The sequence below is a fragment of the Terrapene carolina genome, unplaced genomic scaffold (assembly GCF_002925995.2).
Source record: "Terrapene carolina triunguis isolate 2854851 unplaced genomic scaffold, T_m_triunguis-2.0 Scaffold189, whole genome shotgun sequence".
In the NCBI taxonomy this organism is placed as follows: domain Eukaryota; kingdom Metazoa; phylum Chordata; order Testudines; family Emydidae; genus Terrapene; species Terrapene triunguis.
In genome coordinates this window covers 12,125,543-12,140,176 of record NW_020664540.1, presented here as the reverse complement: position 1 = coordinate 12,140,176, position 14,634 = coordinate 12,125,543, and the positions used below count along the sequence as shown (strand labels likewise).

Sequence of the window (14,634 nt, the reverse complement as noted above, 5' to 3'; positions counted from 1 at the left end):
TTTCAGCTCTCACTGTGCTACAGATTCCTGTACTGGAAAACAGGTGACTCTTGTTGTAACAGCTGTCGGAAAAGGCTGAAGGCTTGGACAGTTGGTTTTCTTGAAGGTGTGTTTGGGTTTGGAAATTGGGAGACAATTGAGGCTTTGTGCTGGAGAGGATGCATTTCTTGTTTCTCTCATCCTTTTGGGTATGGGTGGAGGTAGGGTGACCAGACGTCCCGATTTTATCGGGACTGTCCCGATATTTACTTGTTTGTCCCGCGTCCCGACCGATGTTTGGTCGGGACACTGGACAAAGAAGCAATTTTTGCCCTCCGCTCCGGCTCGCGCCCCCCACCCCGTCTCCGCCTCCTCCTTCCCCCATTGGATAGCTCCCCAAATCCCCGCCCTGGCCCCGCCTTTTCCCCACGCACGCCGCTTGCGCGCTGATCAGCTGTATGGCGGCGGCACAAGCGCTGGAGGGAGGCCGGACACCAGCGTGTGTGGCGCGGCCGCCATGAAGATTAAGAAGGTGGTGCGGTGCAGCAGCTGTTGCCTGGAGGCCAGCGGAGGAGGGATGTGTGGAGGGGGGATGGAGGGAGGAGGGTCGGGCAGTTGCTCCGAGTCCGCGCCTCTTTCTTGGCGCGGCGGCTGTGGGGGGTCCGGGGCGTGGGCGCTGTAACCCGAAACCTCCTGCCCGTGAGTGGAGCGGAGGCGGCGGGGGAAGAAGGAAGCGGCTCGGCAGTCCCACACACACCAGGGGGGGAGCGCTCCAGTTTGTTCACTGGAGCTTATGGCAGCTACAGGGTGGGGAAGGGGGGGGGGTCTGTGCCTCCTTTGCGGGGCTCTCTCGGCCCCGGGTGGGTTCTCGCTGCCCCCTGCTCCTGCGGCCTTCCCGGCCCCACCCCCTGGGACTTTGCCTCCTGCACCAGCCTTTGTGTGCGGAGGCGGGACAAGCCCGTGCCGGGAGGGAGGCTGGCTTTTAGGGCAGTGGAGCAGCTGCATCTCTGATTGCAGAGCCGGGGGCCCAGGGTTGCGGCGGGGTGGGGGGCGCACTCTGGCGGCTTTTTTTTGCTCCGCCCCCCCCCTCCCCCCCGGCGTCCCGATATTTCATCTTTGGTATCTGGTCACCCTAGGTGGAGGTGATGTTACATTTAGAGGTGGAGAGATCTGACTTTTGTTTTCTTCCCAAGCACTCCTCAGCAACAATTCGCTGTCCTAATATTTGCCACTACGTCCAGTGATGCTAGATATTTGCTCAAACTAGGTGTTTCCACTAAAGCGAATGGCAGTGAATTAGTTAATAGTGGCACTTGAACCGTTCAGCTATTCAGAAGCTGGTGTAAACCAGAGCTGAACCACGCTCAGATTCTTTAGGCTTGAACAGGCTGGAGAATTTATTTATTACAGCACCATAGGTGTGTATGGCAATAAACTATGGGACCCCGCCCTGTGGTTTACGTTTTAAATTTGATAACACAGCGTGGGAGGATGCTGATAAACAAGAAGTGGGTGGAGGGGTTAGAAGAGGGTGAGGTGAGATCGTGAGATGCTGCTTGTTGGTTCCTCTTTTAGAAACTGGGGGCGGGTCCAGGATTATAGTAAAGAAGGTCAGTGTTGGAAGAGGAAGTGTTGAGAGTGAGTCAGGGAGGATTGTGACGCTTCTCTTGTGGCACTTAGAACTGTGAGCCACTGTTACCCCTCTCCGCCTCAGCAAGTGAGAACTTTGCTACTGCTAAGCTGGATGTCCGCTCCCTGACACACCAGCCTGTCTGCCTTGCCAGCAAACTCTCCAGGACTCTGTGAGGCCAAACCTTGACTTGCAGGTGCTAACCAGGAAACCCCAATTCCCGAGTTCCCCAGAGATATGTGTCTGCAGTGTCCAGTCCCTCTCACTGGACACTCAGAAGTTACATTCTCTGCCTCCAAAGAGATCGTGTGCTCATCAGCCTGCTAGGTTAGTTGAGGACTCACTCTCCAGTTTAATACAAAAGCATCTCAGTGCTGTGTAATAAAACAAGAGTACGTTTATTAAGAAAGAACAGAGATCTAAGTGTTAATAGGCCAGGATGAAAGGGACAGATATGGTACAAATAAAACAAGACAAAACGTGCTCTCTAGTGATTAAAACTTAATTTCAGCAAGTTACAATATTTGTCTGAACAGGTTTCTCACCTATAATCAGTTTCCAGCTACTGTTGCCTCCCAGGTCAAGAGGATCCACATTTTATGAACTCAAGGGCGGCTGCTCCCCTTTGTCCCTTAGGTGATGGGTAACTCAAAAGCTCTTTGCCTTCATTATATTACTTCAAAGTTCACTGTCTCTGTTTCAAGAGTCCAGAAGGCTTCCTGGGGGTGCAGACTCCATCCCCTGTTGTGATTAAGAGGTCATCTCCCCTGCTTGCTAGCTCCCTGGCTTTGTTCATCTTATAGGTCAATGTACTTTTCCTTGGCCTCTGTGATCAAGCTGCTCAGACAGGTAAATACACATTCCTTTTGTCTGGGGAAGGCTGGACTTTATGCCAAATGCATTTTGAGAACATATTTCCAGCAGGCAATTATATGTTTCTCTCCATACATCACACAATGAATTTCGGGACCAGCATGTCACCAGTTTGCTTACGATACTTTGCACAACATCTTTTAGATACAGATTATGACGACGGTGGCTTGGGGGCAAGGAATGTGTCAGGCCTGATGTGAGTGATGGTATAGTGTGCCCTCTGCCAGTTGGCACTGAGCGGCTCCCGGGGTTGTAAGGATGTTCAAGGGCTGGGAGCAGTAGGTGATGGGGGTGGAAGAAAGCATGGGAGCGAAAAGGTGAGCTGAAACGTCCACAGTGTAAGGGTATGTCTACACTACAGGATTAATCCGAATTTAGATAATTCGAATTTGGGAAACAGGTTGTATAAATTCGATTGTGCGCGGCCACACTAAGCACCTTAATTCGGTTTTAAACCACATTAATTCGGTGGTGTGCGGCCACACTACCCCATTAACTTAAACACAGTAATTCGGTTGTGTGCGTCCACACTAACCCTAATTCGAATTAACAAAATCGATTTAGGCTCTACTCCGTTCGTCGAGGTGGAGTACAGAAATCGATTTAAAGGGCCCTTTAATTCGAATTAACTGGCTCTGTAGTGTGGACGGGTGAAGGGTTAATTCGGATTAAGGCAGCTAAATCCGAATTAAAGTCCTAGTGTAGACCAGGCCTAAGAGGTAAGCCGGGGTTTGAGGCTGGGTGGCCATAGATGCTATAAAGGCAGGAGCAGCACAGTACAGGGCCTTCGCGGTGAGTATGAAGAGTCTGATTGTGGTAGAGAAGTGTTTGGAAGCCAGTGCATGGTCCCAAGAAGGGCATATGTTTGGTGCAAACAGAGGAACAGGCAAGGAAAATGATGGGCATCTTTAAAAATGGAAGCTCTGCAGTCTTCCCCGGAGACATTCATCCCATCCGCAGACTGACCCATGGATGCCCCTAGGTGCCTGCACCTCTTGCGCTTTCCCTGTAGCTGCAACACTTGTTTTGGAAGCAACGATGACACTGTTCCCCAAGTTCCTGGCTGACCAATGGAACTTGCCCTGGTGGCAGGGTAGCCACCCTTTCACTGTGGTAACTTGGCCCTCTTGAGCCAGGTGTTTGGCAGCCCTCAACGAAGGCATACAGTTGTCCATGAGCAATGAACAACCATCGTTGTAGCAGTCCTGGGTGTTTTAAGGGAGCAAGGCGTTGTGCCACTCTTCCTGGAGATGCAGCGTGCACCGGTGCAGCCAGAAGGAGGGAAAAGCAGAGGTGGCTTTTAATCCCCCTTTGCACTTTTAATCAGCCTAGAGTCCTAGTGACCAAAACTGTCTGTGGTGTAATTTAGGGAACTGTCTGTGATGCCCAGAGTGGCTGTAGCAGCGTGCTGAGAGCTGTGCCCCAGCCCCTATGCTGGTACTTGCAAGGGGCATGCACAAGGCAGCCTGTGGCATAGGCGCCGACTCCGTGGGTCCTCCAGGCTGGAGCACCCACGGAAAAAAATTGGTGGGTGCTCAGCACCCACCGGCAGCTCCCCGCCCCGCCCCCCCGCTCCAGCTTGCCTCCGTGAGCACGCCGCCGTGTCCTGCTTCTTCCCCCTCCCTCCCAGTGCTTGCGCTGCGAAACAGCTGATTCGTGGGGCAGGGAGGGAGGGGGGAAGAGGGGGAATGCGGCGTGCTGGGGGAAGAGGTGGGGCCGGGGCGGGGATTTGGGGAAGGGATCCAATAGGGGCAGGGAGGGGGCGGAGTTAGGGCGGGGACTTTGGGGATGGGGTTGGAATGGGGGCAGGGTCAGGGGCGGGGAAAGAGGCGGGACGGGAGGAGCGCAGGCACGCAACAGCGCCGGAGAAAGTTGACGCCTGTGGCTGTCCAACACACCATCTGTGCTGGGGAAATTCTCCTCTGGCTGGCTGTGAGGCTCTTATGGAGCAGTGAATGTGGATTGTAGCTGCAGGGAGAATTCCTCCTGTTGTGCCTTTGTGGGTATCTTTGAAAAGTGTTAAATTTACGACAACGGTAATATAGCCATTTTCAGTCAGCTAGGGTGTGGCTCCACCTCTAGCCTGAGGCTGGACAGTTGCCACAATGCCTTGCCAGTGGGTTTAGATCACATTTCAGTAAAGTCACAACTCTTTCCTCTCCTTTGAGCTGACCTTGACTGTCATTCATTTGTGGACGATACCAAGGTAGGAGGGGTTGCAAGTGCTTTGGAGGATAGGATTAAAATTCAAAATGATCTGGACAAACTGGAGAAGTGGTCTGAAGTAAATAGGATGAAATTCAATCAGGACAAATGCGAAGTACTCCACTTAGGAAGGAGCAATCAGTTGCACATCTACAAAATGGGAAATGACTGCCTAGGAAGGAGTGCTGCAGAAAGGGACCTGGGCGTCATAGTGGACCACACGCTAAATATGAGTCAGCAGTGTAACGCTGTTGCAAAAAAAGCAAGTATTATTCTGGGATGTATTAGCAGGAGTGTTGTAAGCAAGATATGAGAAGTAATTCTTCTGCTCTACTCCACGCTGATTAGGCCTCAACTGGAATATTGTGTCCAGTTCTGGGTGCCACATTTCAGGAAAGATATGGACAAATTGTAGAAAGTCCAGAGAAGAGCAACAAAAATGATTAAAGGTCTAAAAACATGACCTATGAGGGAAGATTGAATAAAATTGGGTTTGTTTAGTCTGGAAAAGAGAAGACTGAGAGGGGACATAACAGTTTTCAAGTACATAAAAGGTTGTTTCCAGGAGGAGGGAGAAAAATTGTTGTTCTTAACCACTGAGGATAGGACAAGAAGCAATGGGTTTAAATTGCAGCAAGGGCGGTTTAGGTTGGACGTTAGGAAAAACGTCCTAACTGCCAGGGTGATTACGCACTGGAATAAATTGCCTAGGGAGGTTGTGGAATCTCCATCATTGGAGATTTTTAAGAGCAGGTTGGACAAACACCTGTCGGGGATGGTCTAGATAATACCTCTCAAGGTCCTTTCCAGTCCTATGATTCTATGATTCATATGGTCCCTTCACAATGGAACCCTCCAGATCTGTTTCCTGGTCAGTGTGTTCTCCGCTGTGCATTTGTTGATGTTTCTGGTGGCTCTTTTTAGTTTAAAGAGTGTGTTCGTTACATATTAATTGTCTGTGGTTCTAACCTCCCTCTTTCTTTTGCTCTTCAGAAATGTCATTCCCGGGCAAGTGTGCAAGAAACCCTAGAGAACTGTAATGTCTAAGCCTACACGGAGTGACAACTTTAAGGTACTTTTTTAATTGTCACACAACTTACTATGGGAATTGTTTACAGGTGCACAGATCATTGCTCTCTGATTTCCTCTCTGCAAACTCTTGGCATCCAACTCAAGACCCCTTGTGATGTTTGGAGGGCCTGCCATGTGGAGCATCACCTTTTCCACAACAATGACCTTATCTCATGACCCCCTGGAACTCTGAGGCCAAAAATGTGTTATTCCACAATAACAGGCCAGAAGGCAAAGCGAGCCCTCCCTTGTAGATAAACCACAGCAGCAGGATAGGTCTGGGTTTGTGTGGGAACACAAGTGACCTGTGCAGCGTCATGTACCCAAAGATATATGTGCTGTTCCAAGCCGTCACTCATCACTCTGGCTGCCCTAGCGGACACATTCTCCTTTCTGTTTGTATGGGCGCACCGAGTCCCCTATAGTAGTCTCAGTAAGACCACATCTTGAGCTGGTACTTGCTGTCAGCCTTGGTGGTGTTCCCAGGTCAGTGAACTCCTGGACATCTGTGTAACAGAAGGCTTTTAAAAAATACTTTTTAGAATGCAGCTATCTCTTGGGGATAACATATTGCTAAAATTTAAATGAAAGGCCTTTTAGTAATTGTTCCTGCCACACTTGTTAACTTTCAGATGCTAGCTTTCTCTGCTGCTTGATCCTGCAGTGATGCCATAATGCTGAATTTTGGACAGCCCTCATCATTACCATGGCAACAGACTGATGTCACAGACTCAAGGACATGACTTCAATGCATGATCATGCAGAGGCAGAACCTGGTTTGTGAAGGAGAAAGCTGACTAACAGACACCTGAAAAGCAAGCAAGGGGAAGCAAGGTGTTTCATTTTGAAAATCTCCCTTTTTAAAAGGCAAATATGAATCTGGTCACATCTTAGAGACGGGAATGTTCTGCATGGATGGATGGACGTTCTTAGAATCGATATGCTGACATTTCACAGGTATCCTGTATCTTTTAATCTGAGTGTTCGTTCTCGGCTGAGAAACTTACTTTTTAGTTTAAGACCTTTTAGTGTGCCATTTTAGGACTCTTTGTATCTCGTGTACATAGTGAGCAAATTTCTGCTTAGTTAATATATTCAAATAATTTAATTTGTTTTCTGAAGCTTTTATTTCACCCGTAACATTTGAAAGTGAAAGGGAGCGCTACATCTGCATTATGGTCACATTTTCCTATATCCTATTAGCAGATTCCAAGATTGTTTAATGTGGTCTCCACCCATTTCATTTGGCTGCAACCTTTGCTCCCATGAAAGCAAGGCTGATTGTTCTGAATTGCTCTGTATATGTGCTTTGGCACGGCATAAAGGTACCTACAATAGCACATCCATTGTCTGAAAAAAAGCAGCTTGCAGTAATAACTACAAATAAAAGGGTGCAGTGCTGGGGCAAGACAGATAATGGTGCTTTTCCCACCCGTTACGTACAGCAAACTTTTAACGCTCTTGCCTTTTGTGTGAGCTCTTAATAACAGTGATCTAGGGTTTAGTTTAATTAATAGAGTGATGGTGGACTAAAGTATTTACATAGTTCATTGAGGTGCTCTAAGTCAGTGGCTCTTAATCTTTCCAGACTACTGTACCCCTTTCAGGAGTCTGATTTCTCTTGCGTTCTCCCAAGTTTCACCTCACTTAAAAACTGCTTGCTTACAAAATCAGCCATAAAAATACAAGTGTGTCACAGCACACTATTACTGAAAAATTGCGTACTTTCTCATTTTTACCATATAATTATAAAGTAAATCCACTGGAATATAAAGATTGTACTTACATTTCAGTGCATAGTATATAGAACAGTAGAAACAAGTCGTATAAAATTTTAGTTTGTACTGACTTCGCTAGTGCTTTTTATGTAGCTTGTTGTAAAACTAGACAAATATCTAGATGAGTTGATGTACCTGCTGGAAGAACTCTGCATATCCCCAGGGGTATGTGTACCCCTGGTTGAGAACCATTGCTCTAGGTCACTATCTCCTGAATGTGGACTCTTTGGCTCCTCAAATCTGAGGATGGGAGACCTAACAGCTCTTAATTGCACAATGAAGTGTTGTGCTTTTATTTGCATGCCTTGAACAGGTTTTTACCAAATGGACTTGCTGATTTAAGTAAAGCATTTGCACTTGCAGTTAGCAGCCTGTGCGCCTCCAGGAAAAAAATGCTTACGTGTGTGACTAATATAGTCTTGAGTAGTGTCATTCCATTCTGAGCTCCTGAATGGATGGCCCAGTGTGTCATATTGGTACAGGATCTGATACAGATGACTGAGCGTTGTTCATATTGAAGAGCTCCAAAAAATGACTGGGGCACACTTGTTCAGCCCACCAGTGTTCCCTAGTGCTGAAGTCCTTTGCAGGCACTCTGTGAATAGTTTCTGCTTAATATAGTTACATTAGAGCTACTGTAGGCAACCTTCGGAAGTACCAGTTGTTTTTAAATGTTTCATTGTACAGTATTTAACAGGGAAAATTTTTTCAAGCTGATCACTTTGAGTTTAGAAAAAGGAGCAGAGACTTCTTATTGCAGCACAATCACCTCCAAGAGCAGGAAGCCGTAGAATAGTAATAAGCAAGGAGAATTATTGGCTCAATTGGGAGACGTGGACTGAGTACCTAGTCTCCAGCTTCAGGGGACAGAAAGTATCACGAGACCTGGGGCTTCACATTGCTCTGCAATGACCAATCCAAGCGTAACATTCATGGGCTATGAAGAGTCCTGTCAGCCTTCATCCAGGTGAGGTCATTGTGATATGATCCTTTAAGGGAGGAAAGTTAGAGGAACCCAGAAATGTGTTTTAAAAAAAAAAAAAAAAAGTTGGGGGATCTGGGGGAACTTAATATGTACAGAAGTCCAGTCTTGCAGTGGAGCCTGTTGAAAGAGCTCTATGCCCCAGACAAATGTAGGGACACCCGGCTTTTAAGTGAAGGGATCCTGGAAAGCTGCTATCTGGTCCCCTGAGTGTTTGGAGTAGTTGCTTTGGCCTGTGGGTATTTTTCTAATTGAAGGTGTATTACATGATGACTTTGTACTTTGGCAAAAATGCATGTTCTGTAAGTGCTTAAGAAATGTCTCTTGGATTGTTTGTATGAAGAACTATGTAAAATAGGTTGGAAATAAATATTTGTCTCTTGTTTTTGAGGTCTGTGTAAAATTACACAATCAATGCAAAGAGCAGGGGATGCCACTTCCTTAAAAGAAGGAAAGACCTGACAGTGGGAAAAGAAAAGGTGTGAAAAAGGCAGAAGTGAAGAGGAAGGATGGTTCACAGGGTGTTTATTGAATAAAGACCCCATCAGATGGAAGTGTGACAGATTTACAATGTGTAACAATAGGTCAGTGATCTACATCTCCACGAATAAAGGCCATGGGGTTTCAAATTGTTGAAACTCGTGTTTAAAAAAAAAAATGACTTGTGGTCGTTCTTAATAATCTAGTAATCCCTAATAAACGTATGAATACTTATACTTTGGGGAATTCTTCTCCTGTTCCTGTGCTATACAATATTCTCTTTGGCATCTGGTAGCTGCCTTGAAATTATTAAAACTGAAATCTTTCTGTAAAGCCAGTTCACTTTTTGCCATTTGTTTACTTTTTTCATCCTGCCACTTGATGGAACAGTCAATTTCACTTCTAGGTTCTCGTACTCTGTCTGAATGCTGCAATGGTAGGGTGGTGTAGTCTTCAGGTGAATAATATTTCTCTAAAAGTAAATTGTATGCAAAGAAATTTCAAAATACATTTTTTTTCACTGGTATACCTTGACCAAAAGTTTTTTTACATACCATAAATTTTGGGCCTAACCTGACCCAACAGTGTGGCTTTAAAATATTTCCCCCTCTCCCTACCTTTAAAACCAAATAATTTGTTACTGCCATTATGCGTTGGCCTGTCTACTTAGGACGTGGTTATACTTCCCCAGGAATTGCATGAGCAGTGTTTCGGCCCAGGGATTCCTCCTGCTCCAGCACATAGTTTCATTTCTCTGTAGTGTTTTGAGAGGCTGTAGGGTGGGATGCAGCTACGCTGAGTTTCCAGATTCCTATCGGTGTGAGTTAGGAGGGGCTGTTTATAGTAGTGATGATAAAAACAGTTATTCCCAGTTGGAGGTTAGTCAGTGGTACAGTTATCAGAGCTATGAACTCGTGCAGGAATAGCTCAGAATTGAAAAATTAAGACTTAAAAAAACCCCGTTTTTTTTTCTTGAGGGAGATGTTTGAAATTTTTTCCTGCAAGCTTGTAGAACACTAATGAGACATGTTAAATGTTGAGAGATTAAGTTGATACAACTTGACTATTGCTCTAGCAATGTTCTTTCATGCTAGTAAAATTCAGTTGGCTTTCAGAAGAGGGATTTAGTTGTGATTTGTTGCCCAAATCCCAACATTAGAAGCAAGCACTCTGAAGTTTCCTTTTTATTATGTCTGTAGTATTATGTTCTCACATCATGCAGTAAATCTCTTACAGAGCATTCATGTACAGAGAGACCTAAACATCTGATCCCATTGCCCCTACCGACTTAAATCAGGTCCATTTAAACAAGCCTATTAGAAGTCGTTTCAGGTACTTTATCTGCTTCTGAATCCCATTGTCGGTTTGTTTGTGGTTTGTTTTCGTTCACTTTTCCTCTTCTTAAAAATTCTTTTGATCTCCTCTGTTCTGTGGGTTTCTCCCCCTACATAGACTATATTGACTGACCCTACAGGGAAATTGACTATACACAGAGTTCTGTTTTCTCAGTTTGCTTACATTTGACATCTTTTTATTTAATCTTTCAATTAGTCCTTCTAGAGGTTACTTGGAATAACAGTAGGGACAACATTTTCAGACAGATCCGCTTTTTAGAAAAGCTGGTATCTCTTTAAATTAGTAGTTTGCATCAACAGAGCCCATAGCAAATGGGTAGACTTTTATAGTACACTAAAACCTTAGGTGGGACTGGGATCCCATGGGTCCTGCAGGATAATAGCGGGAGTGGATAAAATGTTCTTTGTTGCGGGTGGGTAAAGAACCCAAACTGCGATAATTTGTGGAAAAACACTAAATCTCTCGTCAGTTTGTCATGAATAGAATTTCAGCAATGTAAAGCAAGTTTTTTGTTTTTTAAATAAAGGTTTTAATAGTTAAATTTAGGTGAGGGATAGAAGCAAATTTGATGTCTATTATAACCAGAGTTCAAGTTTTGGTTTTTTTTACATGGTTTAAGCAAGATTCGTTAAATTGTTTTAGTGGTAAAAATTGTCTGAATTCTGTGTGTGTGTGTGTGTGTGTGTGTGTGTGTGTGTGTGTGTGTGTAAAAAAATATTAACAAACTTTTTTTTTTTAGTAGCATGGGGGAATCTGTCTCTCTTGCAGGATCTAAGGTTTCTGCAGGTGGGAGCAGGATAAAAATGCAACAAACAATGCAGGAGCGAGTGAGAGTGGGTATTGTGGGGCAGAGTGGGATTAACAAATAGTCCACTGCAGGGTTTTTGATATATGCTGCAAATTTTTTAGATTAAAGTATGAAGGGAGGGACATTGAGTGAGATTCCTCTTCATTCATCTATGATCAAAATTCCAGTGCAAACTAGAAAACATCTTTTATTGAAACTTGGATATTATTTTTTCAGCCTTTATTTTTTTTTTCTTTCCAAAGAATTAATGAAATTGCAATTCATGCTGTTTGTATGGTAGTTGCTAGTGCTTGGAACAGTTAGAAGTTTAATCATCTAAGTAGTTGCTAGTCATAATCTTGTGGTTGCTAGCTCTAGGTTTTTGTGGCCCTGCTTTTTGTTTTTTTGTTTTTTTAAAGAGCCATGAAGTTTGTAGGTCTTGAAATTGACTGTTTCAAAGGGCTGTTGTAAAATCTGAGCCAGTAATGTACGCAGATACTGTACCGAACTTTGGTCTTTGCTGTTGTTATGCTGTTGACTTGCTCCCCAAAAAGGCTTATACACAGTTGAACTTGTTTGCAAAGGACACCCAGCATGTTTTCTCCATTGAAAGGCTTATAGAGAATCTGACTGGTAATTTAATAAGGTATGGCTTTTAACGGAGGTTATCATATGCCTCTGTTTTTATCCAACATGTAACATCTTTAAGATGAATTTAAGCTTGTGGGCATATATCACTGCTTTTGAATAAATATTACGCTGCCTAGTCCTTGTCTATGTGGACAGCACCTCTGTCTGGGGTGGCTGTGGCAAGTAGCTTTGCACTGGTGGGGTTGCCATGATATGCTTAGTGAAGTTGGGGATTCCATCCGTGTGATAACACTACTGGAAGAATCAAGCCCCGTGTTTTCTGCTTTGACACCTCACTAACCTGTTCTCTTTTTCATGCATGTGCTCTGACTTCATAAGCTGATCATATGAAGTTTGTATGTAGGCATCCTCGGTCTGTGTCTAATGGTACTTAGAGAATGTGGTGCCACATGGCAATCACAGGGCCTGAGCATGTGAGGTACTGAGTCCCCCCCCACCACTGTGGAGTTTTGAACCCTTAACGAGTGGGTTTTGACTGCCTTCAGTGTGCAATCTGTCTGACTGGGAATCCATTAAATTCTCGTACGTGTGCTCTGACTGTAAAGCTGCACCAGCAACGTATGATTGAGAGTCTGGGGCATTCTAGTTATTTTTTGAGTGATTGCTCATGTCAGTTCTAATTAGGTGGGCGCATGCCGTGTGCACGGCAGCCGGAAGGTTTTTCCCCTAGCAGCACCCGTTGGGTCCGTCCAGGTGCCCCCTGGAGTCGTGCCTCCATGGCGCTGATGAATACAGGGCCCTGCCGACCCGCCGCCACCTCAGTTCCTTCTTACCGCCTGTGACGGTTAGCAGGAACGCTCGTTATCTCTTGCTTTGCAAGCATAATTTCTCTAGCAGTCTTGAACTGTTTTCCTGTAAATAGTTAGTTAGGTTATAGTAGTAGTTAGTATAGTATAGTTTAGAAAAGTTTCATTTTGGGGTACCCTCCCTCCTTTTCCGGGGCATGCCTCAGTCCCTGGGGTTTAAACCCTGCGCAGCGTGTGGCAAGTCTGTGCCAACAAGTGACTCCCACACTTTCTGCTTGAAGTGTTTGGGGGAAAGCCACCTGGAAGAATGCTGCAAGATCTGCAGGGAATTTTGTCCGAGGACTCAAAAGGAGAGGGATCAGCACCTCAAGATCCTTCTGATGGAGGCTGCTCTCCGAGGGTCATGTCAACTCCTGCCCCTGCATGGGACCAGTTGAGTCCGGGCCCCCAGCACTCCCCTATCTGGGAAGGCCCGTGATCTACAGTTGCCTTCCACGCTGGAGACGTTCGAGGCTGCCAAGGACCTCATTGCCTTCACGGCGCTGCCTTCCTCTCCGAGGCGAGACAGGACACCAAGCTCAGTTTCAGCGGCACCCGTGAGACCCTCGGTGCCATCCAGAGGCAAGATGGCGATGGTACCACGCTGGTCGTCATCTCCTTGGCACCGGTCGCCGGTACCATCCACCAGTGGGCGGATAGGGGAGCTGCACTGGTCCCTAAATTACAGCCACCTCTCTCGGGCACTGGTGTGCGGTTGGTTCTCTTATAGCAAGACCTCAGAGTTGGAAGCAGAATCCTATAGATCCAGGAGAAGCAGGAGATCCAGGACCGACAGACGTGGACAGCAGCAGCTTCTTCCGGGGCCCTGGCTTGGTCAATGGCAGGCTCCTGCCCAGTGGCCGTTCTGGACCCCCTGGACGTTCCACCAGGGTCAGGACCAGAGTAACAGGTCCTACTCCAGGTTGGCGTCAGTGGCCTCAGTATCATATGGTGGCGTCAGTGGCCTCAGTATTATATGTGCCTTCAGTACTTCATGTGGGACAGGATCAAACGTTTGCTGTGCCAGCACCGACCGCACCGGAAGACTGGGTGCTGCGAGATCCCCTCAGTGCCGAGGGCAGGGAACAGTTAGGACCTCGTCCTCGCCTGATGAGGCGGTGGCAGGAATGTCGACGGTCCCTGCCTTGCAGGACAGCAGGGTGCTCCAGCAGCTGATGATGAGGTTGGTGCAGAACCTGGGGATTCAGGCCGAGCAAGTCATCGAAACATCAGACCCCATGGTGGACTTCTCGCCCCCTCTGTTCCCTCCCGTATTACCTTGCCACTCATTAAAACAATACAGGACACCACCAAGACCTTGTGACAGACCCCCGCCTCCTTACCACCAACGGTGAAGAGGAATGAACGAAAATACTTAGTTCCCTCTAAGGGGGTCGAGCACCTATACACTCATCCCCTGCCGTACTCCCCATTGATGGCGGCGGCTAATGAGCAGGGGCGCCAAGGTTACTAGGGATCCTCCCTGAAAAACTGGGAGGCTAAAAAGCTGGACCTCTCCGGGAGGAACATTTATTCCACCAGGGGGCTCCAGCTCTGAATTTTTAATCACCAGGCTGTCTTCAGTAGGTACAGCTACAACTCCTGTGGAGCGGTAGCAAAATTTACGGAGCTGTTGCCACCAGACTCCAGGGCAAACCTCTCCTTGGTAGAGGAGGGTAAGCTCATTGCCTGGACTTTGCTGCAGGAAGCCCTCTGTGGCTGATTCAGCCATCCACGTTTAACCGTTAGGCTCCGCTGCCGGCCTGGGGTCCCGGCTGCCAGCCCCAGGGACTCCGCTCTCTGCCGGCCCCGCTCAGAGCCCCGGGCGCGGGGCCAGCAGCGGAGTTTAAACGTTAACCAGAATACCTTGCCGATAAGACTGATGCTAATCGGTTAATGTTTTACATCCCTATCCAGGACCACCTCTTTGAGGGCTCGATCCTCTTTTCAGAAAAGACGGACTCACGGCTTTATAGCCTCAAGGACTCGAGGGCCACCCTCAAGTCCCTTGGTTTGCACACTCCAGCCACGCAACATAGCCATTTTAAGCTACAACC

The 14,634-nt window shown here is 46.7% G+C and overlaps 1 protein-coding gene across 3 annotated transcripts in view; it reads left to right on the top strand.

The window, feature by feature from the left end:
* The window catches only part of FBXO34 (F-box protein 34), a 65,837-nt gene that overhangs the window by 19,187 nt on the left and 32,016 nt on the right, over positions 1-14,634 (top strand). For 2 of the 3 annotated variants that reach the window (XM_026654303.1, XM_026654300.1), the window contains exon 2: positions 5,681-5,759. The gene's annotated coding sequence lies outside the window, so the exon portion shown is untranslated. Of the gene's footprint in view, positions 1-5,680; positions 5,760-6,408; positions 6,716-14,634 lie in introns of those variants that run through there. The other variant, XM_029912111.1, reaches the window with a different exon arrangement.